Consider the following 20743-nt stretch of genomic DNA (forward strand, 5'->3'; position numbering starts at 1 on the left):
AGCCACCGCGCCCGGCCAAGGTTTCTGCTAAGAAATCCACTGATAACTTGTCAAAGCTACCTTGTACACGATGAGTCATTTTTCTTTTGATTTTTTAAAGGTATAGTATGACTTCTTTCAAGATATATAAATATATATTAATTTTTAAGATTCTCTCTTTGTACCTGACTTTCTAAAATATAATTATAGTGTGTCTCTGTGTGGATATTTTGGGGTTTCTCCTAGAGTTCACTGAATTTCTTGAATTTATATTTGTATTTCTTTCCTCCATTTTGGGATGTTTTAGCCATTTTTTCTTAATTGAGCTCTCTGTCCCTCCATCTCTCTCTTCTCCTTCTGGCACATCCATAATGCATATATTGGCCCACCTGATGTCCCATAAGTCCCTTAGTCTCTCTTCGTATATGTTCAATCTTTTTACTTTTTGCCCCTCTGACCTGATAATTTTGAATAACAAGTCTTGAAGTTCATTGACTCTTTCTTCCACTTAGTCAAGTCTGCTGGTAAACCCCTCCAGTGACTTTTTTGAATTCAGCTATTATATCCTTCAAATCCAAAATTTTTGTTCTTTTTTTATAGTTTCTACGTCTTCAGTGATATTTTCATTTTGTTCATTTTTTCCTGATTTTGTTTAATTGTCTGTTTTCTCTCTTAGCTCACTGAGCATCTTTAAAACAGTTATCTTTAATTTTAAAATTTTAAAATTCCAGTGTAAAATTTCAGCATGAACACAGAAATAAAAACTCATTAGTCTAGATATCTGCTTTCTGGTGGGCATGAAATTCATCACTGACTTCAGCTCAAACTAGACAAATAAGATAAATAGAAAACCCTACCAACCAAGATTCTCTGTCGTCTTACACCCAACAGAGAAAATAACTCTTTAAACCATTACTGCATCTATAGAACTCATCAAATGATAAGACATTGAAGCCAAATTTTCAACTACTCTTGCCAGTGATGTGCAATAACTTCACCAAATGGTAAGACCATAAAACTAAATTCCCAACCTTTCCTGCCAGCAATCAGAAATAACTTACTAGCTGAAAACAAACCGAAAGCAAAACACAAAATTAGTAGAGTGGAAAATAAAAATAAGAAAGACAGTCAACAAAATTATTTAGTCAGAAATCCTAGGTAGAAGCCTAGGTTTAAACTGCTAAGTAGGTGCCCTTCTCTGATGAGAAAGTATATCTGGCTCTAGTAAGCAAATCATTGGGCATCTTGGTGGGAATACCTCCACAAATATTAAAAGATAATTTTCAGAAAAGGTAAAACAATGACTAATACAGATATAAAAATGAAAATGAGCATGTATTAAAAATATTTTTATTCATTCGATAAGAAAATCAGATAGATGTTATAACTAGAGTTCAAAGGAAAATTAAAAAGCACAAATTTCTGGGAGTAAGGGAATTGAATTTCAAATGGAGGCAAAGCTAGCTTACCCACAGTTAGGAGAGAAGTCATTGGAAATTTCGTGAAATTAGACAAAATTTAGAGAGTTATAGAATAGCTGAAAGGCAAAGAAAGACTAGAATCTAATAATCCACAAGCCTGTGCTATATGTGAGAATGCATGCTCTTCCACTGAAACACATATTTTCCCCTGTATTATTAAACAAAATAAAATAGCAAAAACTTATGAAATTATGAGTCATGAGGGAAACAGTATTAAAAGTTACCAAATAATGATTGAGGCTTATTCTGGCCCTTAGAGCTGGTATTCAATTTAGAAATTATTTAATATTTTCCATTTCTTTGGTTTTAAACTTTCAAAGTACTGATGCAAATGAAGTAATCCTCTTTTGCTAGGTAGTTATTTCTCAGTTAAGAAAATTCTTAACAATTAGAGCTATTCAAAAGTGGCATGTCTGCCCCTGTAGTGAGATTCCCAACACTAAGGATATTCAAACAGAGCTTAGCTGACTAGTTACTAAGAATTTCTCACAAGGGAATTCCTGCACTGTGTGGGAGGTTGGATTCCATGACCTTTAAGTCCTCTTGCAATTCTAAACTCTATGGTTCAACTCTAGATGTCCTAATATCACAGATTACTCTTCTTTAAAACAATTTAGCTTAAAGTCCTAGTCACATTTTAATTTCCATTGCTTTTTAAATTCAAACAGTTTAAAATCATACATTGACAAAAATACAATCTGTAGGTTCTGGATATAATATGCTCATTCATCTATGAATTGAATAATTTTAATTTTCACTGTAAATGTCCGTTAGCAGACTGCAGAGAGAACTTCTCAGCATGATCTCGCAGCATGGTCCAAAGAAAAAGAACAGAGCCTGCCATAATGTTTAAAAGCAAGAGAATCAGAGAAGTTCACTTGGGAGGTGAAATCCTCCACAGTTATGCTTTTGTAAAGATTTCGGCCTTAGGGTCCTGTTCATTCCTGTCTCTCATTCAATCTCCATATTTCAGAACACAAAATACGTATCTGTTTGAAATTGTATAGAGTATTTTTCTCTGTCTCAATGTTAAATCCAAGAGTAATATTAAAAGTTGAGTGCATTTTTCTTGAATATGTATTCCACAACCTACTAAAACTTCTCACTGAAATGACTGAAATTTGGGAATAATAGGAAAACATTTTCACATTTTGAAAGATGACTTTTTTCTCTGAAAGACTGTACTATATTTGACATATATCATGCATTCACAGAATTACTAAATCTAGTTAAGCTGACTTAGCAATCATCTATTCCATATTAATAAAACTACCAATATTTTCATAGTTTTCATATATGATTTTTCAGTTTCTTAAAACTACTCCTGACCAAATGTAAATTAATCTTTATTTACCTTCCTTTCTTATTTATACCTCTCTTTTGACAATGTCGTTTATTATTATAATTATTTATATATTAGGTATTGTCATAGCTTTCCCACTGGACTTTAAATCCTTGAATAAAACATGACTCATTTTGCATTCCACTTCCTTTACAAAGACCAGTATCCTAAGCATAACTCAGTAGCTTTGAAGAATATTTTATATTTCTCTTAATTTTTAATTCAATAGATTCTCATTGTTAGAACTGTTAAGCAATATGGGGTCTCATTGTATAACTCAAGGCACTGATCATTTCTGATTTTTAGATTTCATGGTTAATTGTTAAACTGTCTGAATGGAAATCATCTATGAAAATGCAAAAGAAAAATAAAAGAACCATAAAAAATTCATTAGCTTTTAATAATTAAAAATGTTAATGATAAACTATTGCACCTTCTACTTCAGTTTGATGTCATAGTGTAAATGACTATGAGTTTGATTTTTTTTTTTTTTTTACTAGGGACATTCAAGTTTGAATTCTAGATTAACCACTAAATTTTGGTGACATATTTGGCCTTTCCAAGTCTCAATTTCAACACCTAAGACTGGATAATAATTCATACCACATAGGGTTGAGATAAAGTGATCACGTGCAGTGCTCAACTGAGGGCCAGGCGATCACTAAATGATACCTATTATTGGATGTGACTTAGCTAGACCCTATTTTTCTATATTGCCCATGATGAACTTTACCAGAGTCCTCCAATCCTGAAAAACAATGATGGTTAAAGATGTCTTCCCACTCTTTTACTTCTGGAGGCTTCCTGCCTTTCCTGTATGGCTTAGATAAAACTAACAGATGCCCCTCTTGTTTACTTAGACAAGGCCAGACACGGACCCTCCAAATTCCCAATCTTTATCCCATAAATGATTAGATGAACTAATTGTATCCTCTGACTAATCTGGATAAAATACCTACCAGTTTGGCTTCACCAAATTTAACTAAAGCTTCTCTCTTTCCTTCAGGTCTCTGAACTTTGACACATGCACACAGCCTGAGCCAGCATACAACCTCTCCTTAAGAGGCCTCCTGGACCATTGACTTATGTTAGCGAAAAGCATTCCCTAATCAACTATACGATCATGTCATCATGCCACTCTTTCATACCACTTCCCTACACCTAGTTCTTCCTCACTTTGCTCACTATCCGCTATAAACCAAAATCTCAGTGACATATTTGGCTTCTCTGTGTCTCAATTTTGACACCTAAAAATGGATAACAATTCATACCACTTAGGGTGGAGATAAAGTAAGCATATGCAGTGCTCCGGTGAGGGTCAGGCAAAGAAAAGATTTTTACCTGACTTTGAAAACACAAATCTCATAGCTAGAGCATTCTTCCTACTGCAATAATCCCTCTCCCAGCTCTTACAATAATCCTTCTGAATAGAGCCTCTCCTTATCTATGTCTGGATTGTTTATGCTTGACAATATCTGTATTATGTGGCTTAATTACTATTTATTTCTATTAAATTAAAGTATATTTTAAAGCAAACAGAGAGATGAATAAGCATAATATTTATTTGACAATCTTTCATAGAATGTGCGTTTTATCTACTTTATTGAACTGTGGACATCAAAATGATGTTTAGTCTAATTTACTTTCAAAATGACATGCTTGCAACTAGAAGCTTTAAACAGGATGCGGTACTTTGAAGATGGAAACAATAAGTTTATTACTACATGGATTCCTGTAATTACTGGCTTCACAATTGGAGATTACTATCCTCCATCTCTAGGATTCATTTTAACTCTAGTCTCCTGACTCAAAATATATGATTAAAAAAACATTTCCTGTTTTATTACAGTGTTTTAAAGAAAGGTATTAGAGCAGGCAAATCAATTCCTAGTTACATCATTTTGTCCATTATTTTGGTGAATCATATATTAGAATAACTATGATAATGGGATGGGTATGTATTAAATATGACAGAGTAGCATTCTCAAAATCGATGTATTCCCTACTCACTGACTTATAAACAAGAATATGAAACACACAAAGACTGACAGGATTCTAAAACAATCTATGAATTATTTAATATCTTCACTGTTTTTCATATAAGAAGTGAACCAGAAACATTGTAAGCATGGATTCTGTTCTGCTAAATAGATGGCCTTACTCTTGAAGTTGGAAAATTAGGTTTGGATAGTTATTTGATTTAGAAAACAAGTTCAAAAATAACTTTCTTTTACATAACATTTCAGGACAGATCTCACTTCTGGCTGCCCATCAGAATCACCTGGTGAGATTTAAATATAAATATAGATGCTTGGGCCTCACCCTAAACCTCCTAAATTAGAAATGTTGAAAGCAGAGGTCAGGAATTTATGTATTTCAAACTTTTGCCAAGTGATTTTGTTACATGGTGAGGATTAAGCAACATCTAAGGCTATAAAGCCTTCTTTGCCTCTGATAATCAATAAAATTGGATTATTATAGTCTTTACAGATACCTGCATTTCTCTTGCCTTAAATATGAGTTTCTCAGGAAAATAAACATAGTTCATAGCTGGTCTGTATTCCTCACTCCTTCAAGTATCAAAAATGAATCACAACTGAAAAATAAAATCAGTTTTATTCTTGTGAAAGGACAGACAGAATAATACAAATCTTGTAGAAAATCTTGATTTAATAGTTGGACTGGCTTTTATGTTGTTAGTTTTTTTTTTTTTTCATCAAGAATAAAATGAGGGTGCATTTCATTCAATAAGATTTAAATTAAGCATGGAAACACAAATGAACTGCAGCTTGCACGTTTCTGTTGCTGCCAATTCTAAATTCAGTTCTAACAAGAGAAGCATCATCCATGTTTGCAAAGCTACAGCTGCCAGCTTGGGGCCAGTGGAGGGAATCAAGTTAGGATGAGCGCAGAATCAGCAGCTCGAGGGTTAATCATGCTTTGTTTGCCAAGGTGGTATGCCTGAACCTTTGCTCTGATGGCTAATTTGTTCCTCTGATGTGACAGAGATATCTAATGCTCTTCTCAATCTGGTTCTTTTTTCCCTCCCAGCCACATGAAAGAATGGTAATTCTTTGCCACCTTGCCCTTGGCAGGATCATGAGAATAATTCTGGCCAAAGAGTTGTGGACAGAAATGTTGTACATCACTTCTGGACGATAGCATTTAATTAAATTGCAAGATTTTCTAGCACTCCCCTTCCTCCTGCCACAGTGACCAGGAGCATTCCACTTGGTAGAGTCTTCCTCAGGTCTGAGTCTGGGATAGCATGCAACACGGCCCACGTTCCGTCTTAGTCCATTTTGTGTCCCTATAAAGGAATACCAGAGGCAAAGAACACAGATTTATTTGGCTCATAGTTCTGCAGGCTGTACAAGAAGCATGGAGCCAGCATCTTCTTCTGATGAGGGCTTCAGGGAGCTTCTATTCATGGTAGATGGCAAAGGGGAGCAGACATTACATAGCAAGAGAAGAAGAAAGAGAGAGGTGCCAGGCTCTTTTTAACACCCGCTTCTTAAGGGAATAAATATAGATGCTTGGGTCTCACCCTAAACCTCCTAAATTAGAAACATTGAAAATAGGAGCCAAGAATTCACATATTTCAAACTCTTGCCAAATGATTTTGTTATATGGTCAGGATTAAGCAACATGTAAGGCTACAAGGCTTTTTTTGGCCTCTGATCATCAATAAAATTGGGTTACTATAGTCTTTAGAGATACCTACATTTCTCTTGTTTTAAATATGAGTTTCTCAGGAAAATAATAGAATGAGAATTTACTCATTACCATGAGGATGCCACCAAGCCACCCATAAGAAATCCACCCCCATAATCCAAAGACCTCCCATCCCACTAAGCCCCACCTCCGATATTGGAGATCCCATTTGAATATAAGATTTGGAGCAGACAAATATCCAAACCATATCAGCCACCAACTCCATCATGAAATAGACATGCAGCAAGAGCTAAACGCAAACATATCTTTTTTTTTTTTTTTTTTTTTTTTTTTTACAGTTTTAGCCCATTCATATTTGGGGCTGTTCATTACTACAACGTAACCTAGACTATTCTGACTGATACAGAGGGCAGGTTGATGGAAATCCATTACAAGATGCAAAGTTATCAGAAGCACAACATATATCTACTTTTAGAACATTCATTTTTACTTTTGTGTTGTACCTATTCTTTAACTCTCTAGAGGCATTCTCCTTCCGTAATCTAAAAGTCAATGCTAAAGGAAGAAAATGGGATTAATCATGTATGCCTAATCATGAGTTAAAGTCAATGTGCTCTTTCTATCCATATATTACATTTTATAAATTATTCATAATTTTAATCAACCCTACTTCTACGAATTTCACTATTAATGATTCTTAGAAGTTGTTTTCTAGGTTGAATAAAATTCTTAACTGCTGAAAATCCACAATCATTAATCTATGAGAATATTACCATCTTTTTTCCCTGTGACACCTTAATCAAAGCTTACACCCATCAATAAGTAGAGAAATCAACATGGTTCCTTCTGATTATATACCAAGAAATTTGGCTTGATATTTAGAGAGAAGAAAGACTTCTATCTGGATAACCTCAATTAAAACTGATTACTATTCTGAATTCTTCCCATTCTTTCTTTAGAGGTATCAGAAAAGCAAATGTAACACAAGCCAGCAGATTCCTATTTACTGCTAATTCATGCCAACTTGGAAATGAAACCAAGAACATCTTAAATCTAAATGAAAGCATGAAATGAGAAAACACAAAGTACCACTTGTACTGCCAGCTTCCTTATAATAACACCATGTTCATTATAAGGATGCTGGTTCATTGAAAAATATTTCAGTTGATACAAACATTATTGAAAGTGTGAATTACACACCAAACATATGGTTCTCACATAGTCACTTAAGTTTGGCATGAAATAATTAACTCAAGATAACCTAGTGTGTATCATTGTCTCCTAGATAACTGATGCTTGAATGTTTCTTCCATTTATCATCATGTGCACATATCTGAAACATATATTTGGGACATATTATAGCCATGAAGGTTGTAATGTATGCAGACAATACCTGTACAAGTTTATATTTATTTTCTATATTTTAAATACCAGTAGTATGTTAATAAAAATGATGGTGGATACTTCAGGCTTAATGCTATGCTACTATGAATGTATGTATTTTCATGTTGACTACAACATTTTCCACATTTCACTGAGAATGAGGCCTTCATTGGAAGTGGAACAAAAACACTTTCTAAAAAGCAATGAATAAGGCCTTGAGTATGAAAATCTCAACCACTTATTGTTATGTGTTGACAGTCAGGCACTGCAAAACGCAGTATATCTGCTGTGTCACTTGGCCCTTGATTATTGAGTTATTCTCCCTCAAATGTTCAGATATTGTGATTTCCTCATTCTCCTTAAACTATATTCTTTCTTTTTCCCCCATCCATCTCAGAAAGAAGATATATATATATATATATATATGTGTATATATATATATATATGTATGTATGTATGTATGTATGAATGACAGGAGAAGCAAAAAATCTGAACGAGGTGCCTGAAAGAAGCCAATGAGCCAAATAAGTCCCATATTACCCTAAAATCTGCTGCTCACAGAATTTTAACACTACCTCCAATATTCTTCTTAATAATGATATTAGAAAACAGTAATAGAGAACAAAGATGTGCTGCTGAGAACTCTATGTACATTAACTCTCATCCTTATGGCACCACTTAGGAGATACAGGCGCAGAGCAGTCTGAGCAGAGAGTCTAGGATTCCCATCTATATACAAGAAAAACTCCTAAATACCTCTCTCCCCTTGCTGCAACATACTTACTTTGAAGTGAAAAGCAAATTGAAGGCAGAATAGCAAGGTTTTTCATCATGAAGCTAATAAGAGAAGGAAAATGTCATATTTATCTTTTGTAGATAATGGGGCTTATAGACTGTATTTGTGTAATACTATAGTTCTACTGTACAAACTTTTATTATCCTTCTCTTGAACGACTTTTTCCCAAAGTCTCTACTACAAAATGTCTTTTAGCATAAGACTATGCCAACTGGCATGGCCAAGCTAGTAAAAACAATGAAGACAAAATGACTTAAAGACCTGTACTCATGGAGGACAAAACTAGCCAACAATAAATAATCAGTGACCTGTTTTCTATGGAAATCAATTTGTAAAAGCAATTAAAGTAGTAGACCATCCTGAGTACTCTGTTTAATATATATGTGTGTATATATATATATATATGTTTGCTTGTTTGTTTTTACTGCTCCTTAAGGAGAAGGGCTAACTCCTAGGCAGTGGGCCCAGAGTTGGCCTGATTTTTAAAAATAGCATTATTTATAAAGACATTTTAAAAATATGTATTATGTGCCAATTGTATCAAATCAAATAAGTGATGTCATATAATCATCACAATAAATGATTACATAGCTATGCTAGATCATATAATTTATCCTCTAAAGTGGGATACTTTTAAGAATTAAGGAAAATTCTTTTAATAATTGGGCAGCAGCCAGGTACAGTGAATCATGCCTGTAATCCCAGCACTTTGGGAAGCCAAGGTGGTAGGATGCTTGATCCCAGGAGTTTGAGACCAGGCTGGGCAACATAGGGACATTCTGTTATTACCAAAAAAAATTTTTTTTATTAATAGCCAGGCATGATAGTGGTTGCCCCCTGTATTCCCAACTAATCAGGAGGCTGAGACAGGAGGATTGCTTGAGTCCAAAAGGTCGAGGCTGCAGTGAGCTATGATCATGTCACTACACTCCAGGCTGGGTGGCAGAGCAAGATCTTATCTCAGATAATAATAATAACAACAATAATAATAATAATAAGGCAATGTTATGTTTAAAAATATAGTCTGTACTCTTTAGGCAAATAGAGATTACAATCACCTTTTATCTTAAACTTTATAGCTGAATACAGTGGAGGCTGAAAGAATTTAAGAGGCTTGTCCAAGGTTTGATCTCAATGAGGTAACAGAATCAGAACTTAAATTCAAATGAGCCTAACACCAAAGCCCATGCTTTTAACCATTCTGCTCAATCGTAGTCACTACAGCAGGGTATACAGTACAGTGTAGTGATTCTCAAACTTTAGCATATATGAGAATCACCTGGAAGTGCTGATAATATGTACATTCCTGGACCCTACCCTAATCACCTGAGGTTACTGATAAAATGTACATTCCTGGGCCCTACCTTAGCCCTACATCATAACTCAGCTCAGAACACTTAGAGGTTCTGATCTAAGAGTCATGATGTAGGGCTAAGAAAAATTATATTTTTGCAATCACATCCCTCTTATGAGATTCTGATGAAGGTGGGTTGCTGCTGCATTTGGAAACACACTGTTCTATCTGGACAAGCTCTTATGAGCCAAGTGTGTGCTTTCCTAAATTTAACAGGGTCAAAAAAGGAAGAATAAAGGAAAACAAGGTCGTTAAAGCTTATCCTGTTCCTACTATAAAATAGCAAACTATGAAACTGTAAAAGATACAATATAACCAGATGTACTTTGTTACCTGGAATTAGGTTAGCCGGTCTATGTTATCTCATTGCATTAAGCCATGTCCCTGAATTACTTTAAAAATAATTATTTCTCTCCCACTCAGAATTATTGTTTATATTCCTTTTACAGTTATGTTCCTTCTATTCACTCTGAACAGAATCAAGCTGTTTTTCTCTTACCAGCTTAGTGCTATAATTCTTTCCTTTCATACATGTATATGTAATAAATGATAAACTCCAACTAACACCATAATAAACCTTTACATTTTTAAATATGCTACTAATAATTAAGCCACAAATTAATATTTTCACTTTCTCTCCTTAGTTCAGTGACTTGTATGACTTAGTCGGTGGGTGCTTCACAAATATTTGTTTACTTAATTCCTAACTAAAAGGTTTAAAACCATCACTCCATATTGGACTAACTTGAGTACAATTCCCATACAAATAATGGATATTACCTACTGTGGTTATTTCTACTTCACTTAGTAAATTACAATATTTTCCCCAGATTCCCCTTGGAATTAAGTAACATTGACTACATCAAAAAAGTATTTAGTTAACAGAGGGGTTAGTAGAACACATAGGTGATCAAGCAAAACATAGCACAGTTGAATTCTCAGATGCATCCCACTAGTAAGCAGACAAGGGCATTTAAATCGCGCCCAAGTGTTTTGCAGCATCATGGAAGAGATATATAAAGAAAATAAATTTAATAGAATGTTAGGAATCTAATTTTCCTTTTCTTTCAATGTGTTACCATGGGGGTAACAATATCTTTAATTATGGAAGTGTTCATGTCTAAGAATCATACAACTCTTTTCATATTTCTATTCTATAAATGATGTAATTTTAGTTAAAAGTTCAAGGAAGTTGTTATTTAGTGACGAAACCAAAGCACAAAAGAAATCAAAAAATACCTGGTATGGTACAATAAACTAGTGGTCAAATATATAAGGAATGTAATGCCTACAGTTAAAAAAATAAATACTCCAATTTAGAAATCAGGAAAGGATCTGTTTGACAGATCCTCAAAATATTAAACATAGAATATGTTTACATATTAAAAATAATCCAACAACTACAACTCTAGGTATATACCCAGAAAAACTGACAACAGGTGTTAAAATTAAAACTCGCATACAAATGTTTATAGCAGTACTACTCACAACAACCAAAAGATGGAAGCAACAGAAATGAACATCAACTGATGAATGTATATCCATAATATGGCATAACATGGATAATAAAACATGTTATACCCATAATATGGAATATTATTCAGCAATAAAAAGGAACAAAGTAGCGATACACGCTATAGCATGGATAAATCTTGAAAACATTATGCTAAGTGAAAGAAACCAGATACAAAAGGCCATATATGATTTCATTCATATGAAATGTCCAGAGTAGGCAAATCTATGGAGACAAAAAGTGGGTTAATGGTTGCCTAGGGATAGTGAATACAGGAAAATAAGGAATGACTGCTAACAGGTATGGGTTTCTGGGGGGGTTAAATACAATATTCTAAAATTGGCTGTGGTGATGGTTGCACAATGTTGTAACTATATGAAAAGCTATTAAATTTTAAAGTTTAAGAGGGTGAATTGTATGGTATGTAAATTACACCTCAAAAAAGTTGTCAAAAATAAAGTAAAATAAAATCTACACTGAATGCCATTGGTGTTAACTTTAAAGTGATGAAGTTTATTTTATATGAATTTCATCTTAATTAAAAGGAATACAATATAACCTAAACATTTTTTTCATTTTCTACTCCAGTAAGTTTTCATTTATTATCATATCCCACTTTACTTACTTTCTTTTAGCCCCTTAGTGCCTATGCAGTTTATATAAGTATTCCAATATATCAAGGTATACTTTATTCAGCTACAGGCTTGACTATAATGTATAGCAAATAAATAACAACCCACTAATAATTCTATAATGATATAAATTATAATAAATGAGGACCTTCAGTTGAATTTTAGAAATAATTAATACTAAAATTTTTAAATGGAAGCAAACGTAAGAAGAGATGCTGGGAATTAAACTCCCCAATCCACTCTGCATGAATCTGATTATATGATGGCAGTGAGGCTGATTCTGGATCTCAACTAAAGGAGAATATACAAGCTTGAATTTAGAGGAAACATACACACAAAAATAACGCTAGGCAAAATGTTTTAAAGTAACTAAGACTATTGGAGTTTAAGAAAGCAAAGATTGAGGACACTGTAGTACCAATCTTCATTTATTTAAAGGCTTTTACATATTAAATGCAGCATGCATAAATTAATAAATTCTCCTCATAATGATATTACTGCAAAGCATGGGACAGGGAACAGCAGAGAGTTTTATCTTTCTTTAAACGAAGGAAGTTTTACACCATCAGCGGATCATGAAGACAAGGAAGATTTTACATCCTAAATGGATAATTAAGACAAGCCTAAAATAAAATCAATGATCAATACAAGAAATTTAATGGTATAAGAGGATAAATTACACACATACAAAGAGGAACTTAATGTAAGTGATGTCTCAACTGTGATGAAGCTAGTCAATGATGAAGACTAAATATGGTATTGAGAGTTACAAATACAGGTTGGTGAACTAGAGATTATTATATGCAATGGAAAATTGATGCAAGAGATAATATATGGAAAATGGTGCAAGTGGGTGGCATGAAGGAGGCAGTAAGAAGAGAGACCTGCTAAAGGGCAAGAAACCTCTAGAAGAAACTAGAGAATGGGTAGGAACACAGGTAGCAAAGAACGATTCCTGGCAAGGAGTACCATGTTGAAGGCTTGAGAAGTGGTTATAGAAATGGAGAAGGGGCAAAGACGTAAAACCCTAGCAAATATCAATAGGTACTAATGTAGGTGGTGCATGGTGTAGATTGAATCTAGGAAAGGAAGGTTTGAAAAAAAGTATAAACTAAATGTGAGTATACAAAATTAGTTCACTCACTATTTAACACAATTCATTTTATGGATGAAAACTGAGGATCAGAAAGAAATTCTGACTAGCTAAAGGTACATAACTAACTGGTAAATGACTAAATGGATTCCAGCACAAATTGATCTGTCTCTACTTGGTACGCCCATGATGATGTTGGCTCTCAGTTTAGGGGAAAAAGGCAAGAGAAGAAATAAGGGCCAAGAGCATGGAAATAGACCCTAAGATTTGAGAAAGAGTATGTCATTGTTTACTTTGGTGACTATACTTTTTTTGTAGTTATACTGTTATAAACTGATGTAAATTTTTGAAAAATAAAGAGATTGTGAGAACATATCAAAGTTTAAGAAGGTAAATATAAGCCAGTTTTGGACTTCCTATAATAGACAGGAGTAAAGTAAAATATTTGAAATATCTGACAAGTATGAAATTTTATTAAAAATTTTAACTAAATATGTCTCTTGAGTTTAGTATATAAGAAAATGGAAATCAAATGAAGCAGTACAAATATTAAGTGACATACCTGAAAGCAATCCCTGAAAGTAAAGTTTGCTAGACACTGAAATTTGTTACTAAAGGAAACTGGGGAATCTGCTTTACTCTATTTTACTTACCTGAAAAAATCCAAAGCATATTTAAAATAATTCTCCCTGTATGCCATGTGTCCATCAGAACAGTGGCCTATGTTGAGAGAAACTGCAACATCTCAGTCTTGCTGCTAACCACCTGTTTGCCTCCATTTAAACAAAGTCATATTTTTAGGTTTTGTCCCTTTAGCAACCCCCTTCTGAGAACAAATTCTGGAATAAGTTAGGATTAAGTCTGACCATAAGAAGAAGAGACTCCTAAACAGGCTTAGACAAGATACACATTTATTTCTGACTCCCATTAGAGATGTCTGCAGGCGAAAAGTCCAGGACTGCTGTGGCACTTCAATGACGTCATCAGAGAACAAACTTTTGCCACGTGGCTCAATATTCTACCACTCCTAGAGTGTGGTACTTATCTCCACGGTCAATTATGACTAGCAAAGTTCTAGCCATCACACCTCCATGCCAGATAAAAGGAAGACAAATATGAAAACAAAAGGCACGCTTTATTCCTCTAGATTACCTGTCAATCCCACCATTGATATTTCAGTGGTGACTCCCTGAAGCAAAGATGGATAGAAATTAGCTCTCTGCCTCACATGATGATGCATCTCACTTTAAAATAATGACAAAAATCTTCAAGAGACCTTGGCACTGGCAGATTTTACAGGTCATTTTCCATGGCCATTGTACTCCTGTACTTGACAAATATTTCATACCTTTTGCTCTCCCCCTAAATTGTCCAACCTTTCCTCAACTCTCAAATTGCCCATCCCTCAGTGGCCCATTCCTCCTTCTCATTCTCAGATGATAATCTTGCACTTAACTTTAGTGAAAAATAGAATGAATAAGAACTATACTGTATCATCTTGTTATGACGAAATGTAAAAAATTCCCTAACTTTATCTGTGCAGTCTGCCTTTTTTCCCAGTTACAATGTGTAAATCTAATGTATAACATATAACTCTCTAGAGTGGTACTCTGGAATGAGATAACTTGAGTTTGGAAACCACCTCTATCAATTACTAGCTTAACCTGCTATGTTTATTTTTCTGTCCATAGAAAATGGAGGTGATAAAATATAGCTTACAGGGTTATTTTTAGAATTAAATGAGTTAATATATGTAAGTGACTCATAATAAATGATGGCCATTATTGTCATTATCCGAGTCCAAGCCCTCCACTAGTGCAATGGATTCCATTCTTCATGCCTACTCAAAGAATTTATTTATTTATTATTTCCATAGTTTTTTGGGGGGAAACAAGTGGCATTTTGTTAGAGTAAATTCTTTAGTGGTGATTTGTGAGATTCTGGTGCACCCACTACCCGAGCAGTATACACTGAACCCAATTTGTAGCCTTTTGTCCTTTACCTCCTTCACACCATTTCCTCCAGAGTCCCCAAGGTCCACTGTATCATTCTTATGCTTTTGCATCCTCATAGCTTAGCTCCCACTTACGCGTGATAACATACAATGTTTGGTTTTCCATTCTGAATTACTTTGCTTAGAATAATAGTCTCCAGTTCCTTCCAGGTTGCTGCAAATGCCATTAATTCATTCTTTTTAACAGCAGAATTTACTATTTGAATATTTCCTTTTCTCTGCAGCATCATAAATTTCTCCCTCTGTTTGAAACATTCCTATTAGCATACAAACGTATTATAATGTCACCCATTTAAAAAATAACCTTCCTAAGTCCCATGTCTTTACTCAGCTACAAGAGCATTTCTGTGCTCCTTTTATAGCAAACTCAGTAAAATATTTGTTTATGCTCTTTGCTTCCACTTCCTCACCTCCTATATTTTTCATTAACTGTAGTTTTTAATTTCTCTACTGAAACTCTTCTTTTCAAGGCCAACATTTTCTTGCATCTTTCTAAATCCAATGAGCAATTTTGACAGTTCTCATCTTACTCAATTTCTTTACAGCTTTTGCCAATTGATCACACATTTCATCTTGAAGCATATTCCACTTGGCTTGGGGGCTGTGACACTCTCCTAGCTTTCCTTCTAACTCGCTTTGCACTCCTTGGTCTTCTGTGAAGGTTCATCTCTTCTGCTAAACAACTAAAATTTAAATACCTCAAGATTTAGTATTCGGACTTCTCTGTCTACAATCACTATCTTGATGATAGCTATACAGACTCATGGTTTTAAATACTATTTACATACCGAGTCCTCTCAAATTTATGTCTGCAATTCAGATCTCTTCCATGAACTCTAGATTTCAATGTTTTAATTGCCTACTCAACAGCTCCGTTTGAATATAGAGAAGGTCTCACAAATCTAACATAGTTAAAACTGAACCCTTAATTTTTTTTTTTTTTTTTTTTTTTTTGAGACAGGGTCTCCTTCTGTCACCCAGGCAGGAGTACAGTGGCATGATCTCGGCTCACTGCAACCACTGCCTCCCAGGTTCAAGTGATTCTCCTGCCTCAGCCTCCTGAGTAGCTGAGATTATAGGTGCATGCCACCACAACCCAGTTAATTTTTGTATTTTTAGTAGAGATGGGGTTTCGTCATATTGGTCAGGCTGGTCTCGAACTCCTGACCTCAGGTGATCTGCCCGCCTGGGCCTCCCAAAGTGCTGGGATTACGGGCATGAGCCACTGCACCTGGCCTGAACTCATGATTCTTAACAACTCCCTGTCAACATAAACCTTCCCATCTTGGTAAACGACACCAGAATCTATCTGATACCAATAAAAAACATCCTTGACTCAACTCTTTTTCCAACACTCTATATTCAACTCAACAGCAATTCCTATTAGCTCTACTTTGGCATGTATCCGGAATCACCTCTTCCCACCATTGTCACTGCTGCCACTTTAGTTTAACAACCATCATTTCCCAGGGAAATGCTATGATAGCTTCTCTACTGGTATATCTACTACCACTGGACAGACCAGAATGGTCTTGGGAAAACTTTAATGACATTCATAGCACTGCCCTACCCACAGCTATCTCATGTCTGCCTCATAGGCTACACTGATCTAAAAGCAGCCCATGAGGCCCTAAATGATCACTGACTTTATTTCAGATCACTCTCCTTCATACCCACCACTAGCCTCCTCCTTTTCTACAAATATCCCAGCTTTTTTCTCATCTCAGGGCCTTTCACACTGTAGTTCCCACTGTCCAAACACGCTACTACCATATCTTCGCATGACTTGCTCTCTCACTTCATTTAGAACTTTCTCTGCTCAAATGCCTCCTTCTCTAAACAATCTTTCAAGACCACCCTATCTAAAATAGTTATTCACTCTATTTTTCATAACTCTTTCCCTTAGTCGCTCTGGTTTTTATGAGAGTGTTTCTCTAGCAAAAACTATATCCAAGTTTTAAAAACTTATTTGTTATCTTACTTGATAATTGTTATTTTATAAAATGTCAGCTCCATGAGAGCAGAAGCACTTAACCTGGATATGGTATAGGCACTAAAAGATTATCATTTTGAATTCATAGATTTAAATATGATATTTTCTATTTAATTTTAACTACAAATAAAAAGATGCACTAAAGAGTCCTAAGTGTCAGGACTGTGCATTACTAAATTTTGAATATGCTTAACAAAATCACTGCTTTTCTAGGCTACTAAAGCCACATTTTTCTATCTTTCTCTTATCCCAGTAGAATATAATTGTCCCCCAACTGGAATATTTTAGGTTTTGGATATTCCTAAAACTCAGATAAAATAAAAAATAGTATATATGTGTATAGTGTATGTGGTAGAGTTGTGATGAACATGTCTTTGTGAGAAACAAGTGTATTTCAGAACACTGGTATTCAATTATCTTTCTTGCTCAGAAACAGCTATATTATATTTATAATATGCAAAAAAATAAGGCAAGATTATAAACAGTAAACCAATGTATATCAGTTGAATGAGCCAAGCTTGGGAAAATGGTTAGAAGTTCAAGGAATATATGAATGGTAATTGAAAAAAGCATATATTAATGAATCCATTCATATCTTAGAGAAAACCGTTATATATGCAATTTGCAATCAAAACACTCAATCATCTGAAGGTTTTCATCCACCAAATCTTTCACAGTGTATTTGGTTGGTTGATAAGTTGAAATCTAGGTATAGTAGTAGTCACTAATCTAGGTTTTAAAGAAATATATATTCAAGATGTAATTCCTATAAATGGTCTAGATGTGTTTTTTTCCTACATTTCTCTAAAAGGTATTATAATAACACATTTACAGCATTTACTACATGCAGACATGGCTCTAAGTATCTCATATATATTAAATCATATAATCCTTGTAACAAACCCTTTCTAGCAGGAAACCTGTCACTTTCTTTACTTAATTCAAGGATTGACGGGGAAAAAAAAAAGTGTGAGGGGGGCGTAGGCCAAATCATTCCAAGCACCTGTTTCTGTAAATCAAGGTTTATTGGAACACAACCACACTCATTTTTTTTTTTAACATATTGTCTATTACTGCTTTTATGCAACAAAGGTAGACCTTAGTAGTTGCAAGAGATACTACGTGGCCTGCAAAGCCAAACATATTTTCTATCTGGTTTTTTGTATAAAACGTTTGCAGGTCCCCAGTTTAATCTAATAATACAAGGTTTGAGGCCAGGCACGGTGGCTCATGCCTGTAATCCCAGCACTTTGGGAGGCCAAGAAGGGCAGATCGCCTGAGGTCGTGAATTCGAGACAGCCTGGCCAACATGGTGAAACCCCATCTCTACCAAAAACACAAAAATTAGCTGGGTGTGGTGGGACATGCCGGTAATCCCAGTTACTCGAGTAGCTGTGCGAGAGATCACTTGAACCTGGGAGGCAGACGTTGCAGTGAGCCAAGATCGTTTCCACTGCACTCCAGCCTAGGCAACAGAGTGAGACTTCAGCTCAAAAAAAAAAAAAAAAAAGGCCGAGCGCGGTAGCTTACGCCTGTAATCCCAGCACTTTGGGAGGCCGAGGCGGGCGGATCACAAGGTCAGGAGATCGAGACCACGGTGAAACCCCGTCTCTACTTAAAATACAAAAAATTAGCCGGGCGCAGTAGGGGCGCCTGTAGTCTCAGCTACTCAGGAGGCTGAGGCAGGAGAATGGTGTGAACTCGGGAGGCGGAGCTTGCAGTGAGCCAAGAGCAAGACTCTGTCTCAAAAAAAAAAAAAAAAAAAAAAAAAGGCATAATTTCCCGTGAACTAATTATTTAATAAATATTTGGTTTATTGCTTTTAGTAATATCACAGAGAGAAACAGAAACATAGTTGTTTCCAAATATTAGATACCAATCTCCAAATTTTAGCTTTTTACTCTGAAATCTTCAAAGCTAGCCAGGACGCTTAAATGTATAAAACGTCAAACAATATAATGAAAGCATTTCTTTTCAAAGTCTTAATAAGCTGTTGGGCAAAGTAATGCATTCCTTCTGCAATGCACCTGGTCCCACCGGAGCCTGACCCATCCAGTGGCAAGTGTCTACCTTACACATCTGACTCCAGCAATTAACACAGGGAGTGGCCTGAAGTTGAGCCTCTAGGAATGTTTTGGCACAGATTCATTAACATGGTAAATACTTTTCACATAACTGGAACTCTTTGCCCAATTTAATTATCAGATTGAACAACTGAAGATTACATGATATTCTCTGGGACTCTCATGCTATTTGTTGTATCTGCTTATAAATCAGGATCCAACTAAAGTTTTTCTGGAAGAAAACTTTAGTTTCAGCAAAGAAAAAAATTACTAGTACAGTAAAAGCCTTCAGAAACAAAGCACAAATGTTGCTACCAATGATAGCATTATACAATAGTCCCCTATGAGTGTTCACATAAAGACTACATAAAGATATACATAAGCACACAATGTTTTAAAGAATATCTGTTGAAGGTAAAAACCAAAGCTGTTGACTAATCTTATAGCTAGTGTTTCATAAAATGCTTGTAACACTTTAGATATGTTATCTAAAATTGTTTCTTCAAATTTCCTTCTTAGCATTTATATTTCAAAATCATCAAAAAATTAATGTCTTATTTAAAAAAAAAAACAAAACTCCTTGTTAATTCTATTGCTGCAGGACACTGTGAATTGTACTAATCTTTGCCAAGTCATTTCTAGCAACTTGCATTTAGAAAAATGTCCTCTAAGTATATTATTGTATGATCTAGGTCAAGGGAAAACAAAGAAAAAAATAGAAAATTTTAAAAAATACTAAAAATAGTAAAACAAAAAGTTCTAAAACCTTAGTAAACAAAGTTTGGGGACCCTTTTGAGATAGTGGAACAGACTAACGGATGTTGTGCATCTTTCTATTTTAGAAGTCTTAGTGAGGGGGTATGTGTGAGGAGAGATGGAACAAATTGCTCAATGAAAGTAATGGGGTCAACTCTCAGCTGCCTTTAGGGATGCTGTAAATCGGGATGTTCTTCATTGTGTTTCTAGGTTTTTTCTATTTCTTATGTAGCTTCCAGCAATTTCATTTTAGAGTCCGCTGCAGTTCATTACAGGGTACACTTCTCTTTGTAAACTGAAGTGTTCTTCTAGCCAACCCTTCAGCTCAAAACTCCAAGTCACCCATCTTGAAAACAGTTAATGCCTTTATAATAAGAAATGATCTCTCCTTATTGGTCCCACCATGTTTTGCCCTCTTTTTGTGTGTTGCATTCATCCTGAATTTTAGCTATGTGTCAAACATGCTGGCTTGTAACTACTGGGACAGTCAGAGAGCTACAGAATATAAAACAACTAAACAGGCTTCCTGACCTTACTATTATCAGTACGCTGTTCTCTCCTAGGGAGCCTCTTGTGAAAGTCAGACTGATCGATTGTCGTCACTTTTTATGTTGAAGAAAGACATATTGAGCGCCCTTTTGACATTCTTAGCTTACTTAGTTATACTAT

The 20743-nt window shown here is 35.0% G+C and overlaps 1 protein-coding gene across 1 annotated transcript in view; it reads right to left on the reverse strand.

The window, feature by feature from the left end:
* The window catches only part of LOC105537767 (interleukin-1 receptor accessory protein-like 1), an 847405-nt gene that overhangs the window by 538418 nt on the left and 288244 nt on the right, over positions 1-20743 (reverse strand). The gene's annotated exons all lie outside the window — the stretch shown is intronic.

The sequence above is a fragment of the Mandrillus leucophaeus genome, unplaced genomic scaffold, assembly GCF_000951045.1.
Source record: "Mandrillus leucophaeus isolate KB7577 unplaced genomic scaffold, Mleu.le_1.0 Scaffold1026, whole genome shotgun sequence".
Classification (NCBI taxonomy): domain Eukaryota; kingdom Metazoa; phylum Chordata; class Mammalia; order Primates; family Cercopithecidae; genus Mandrillus; species Mandrillus leucophaeus.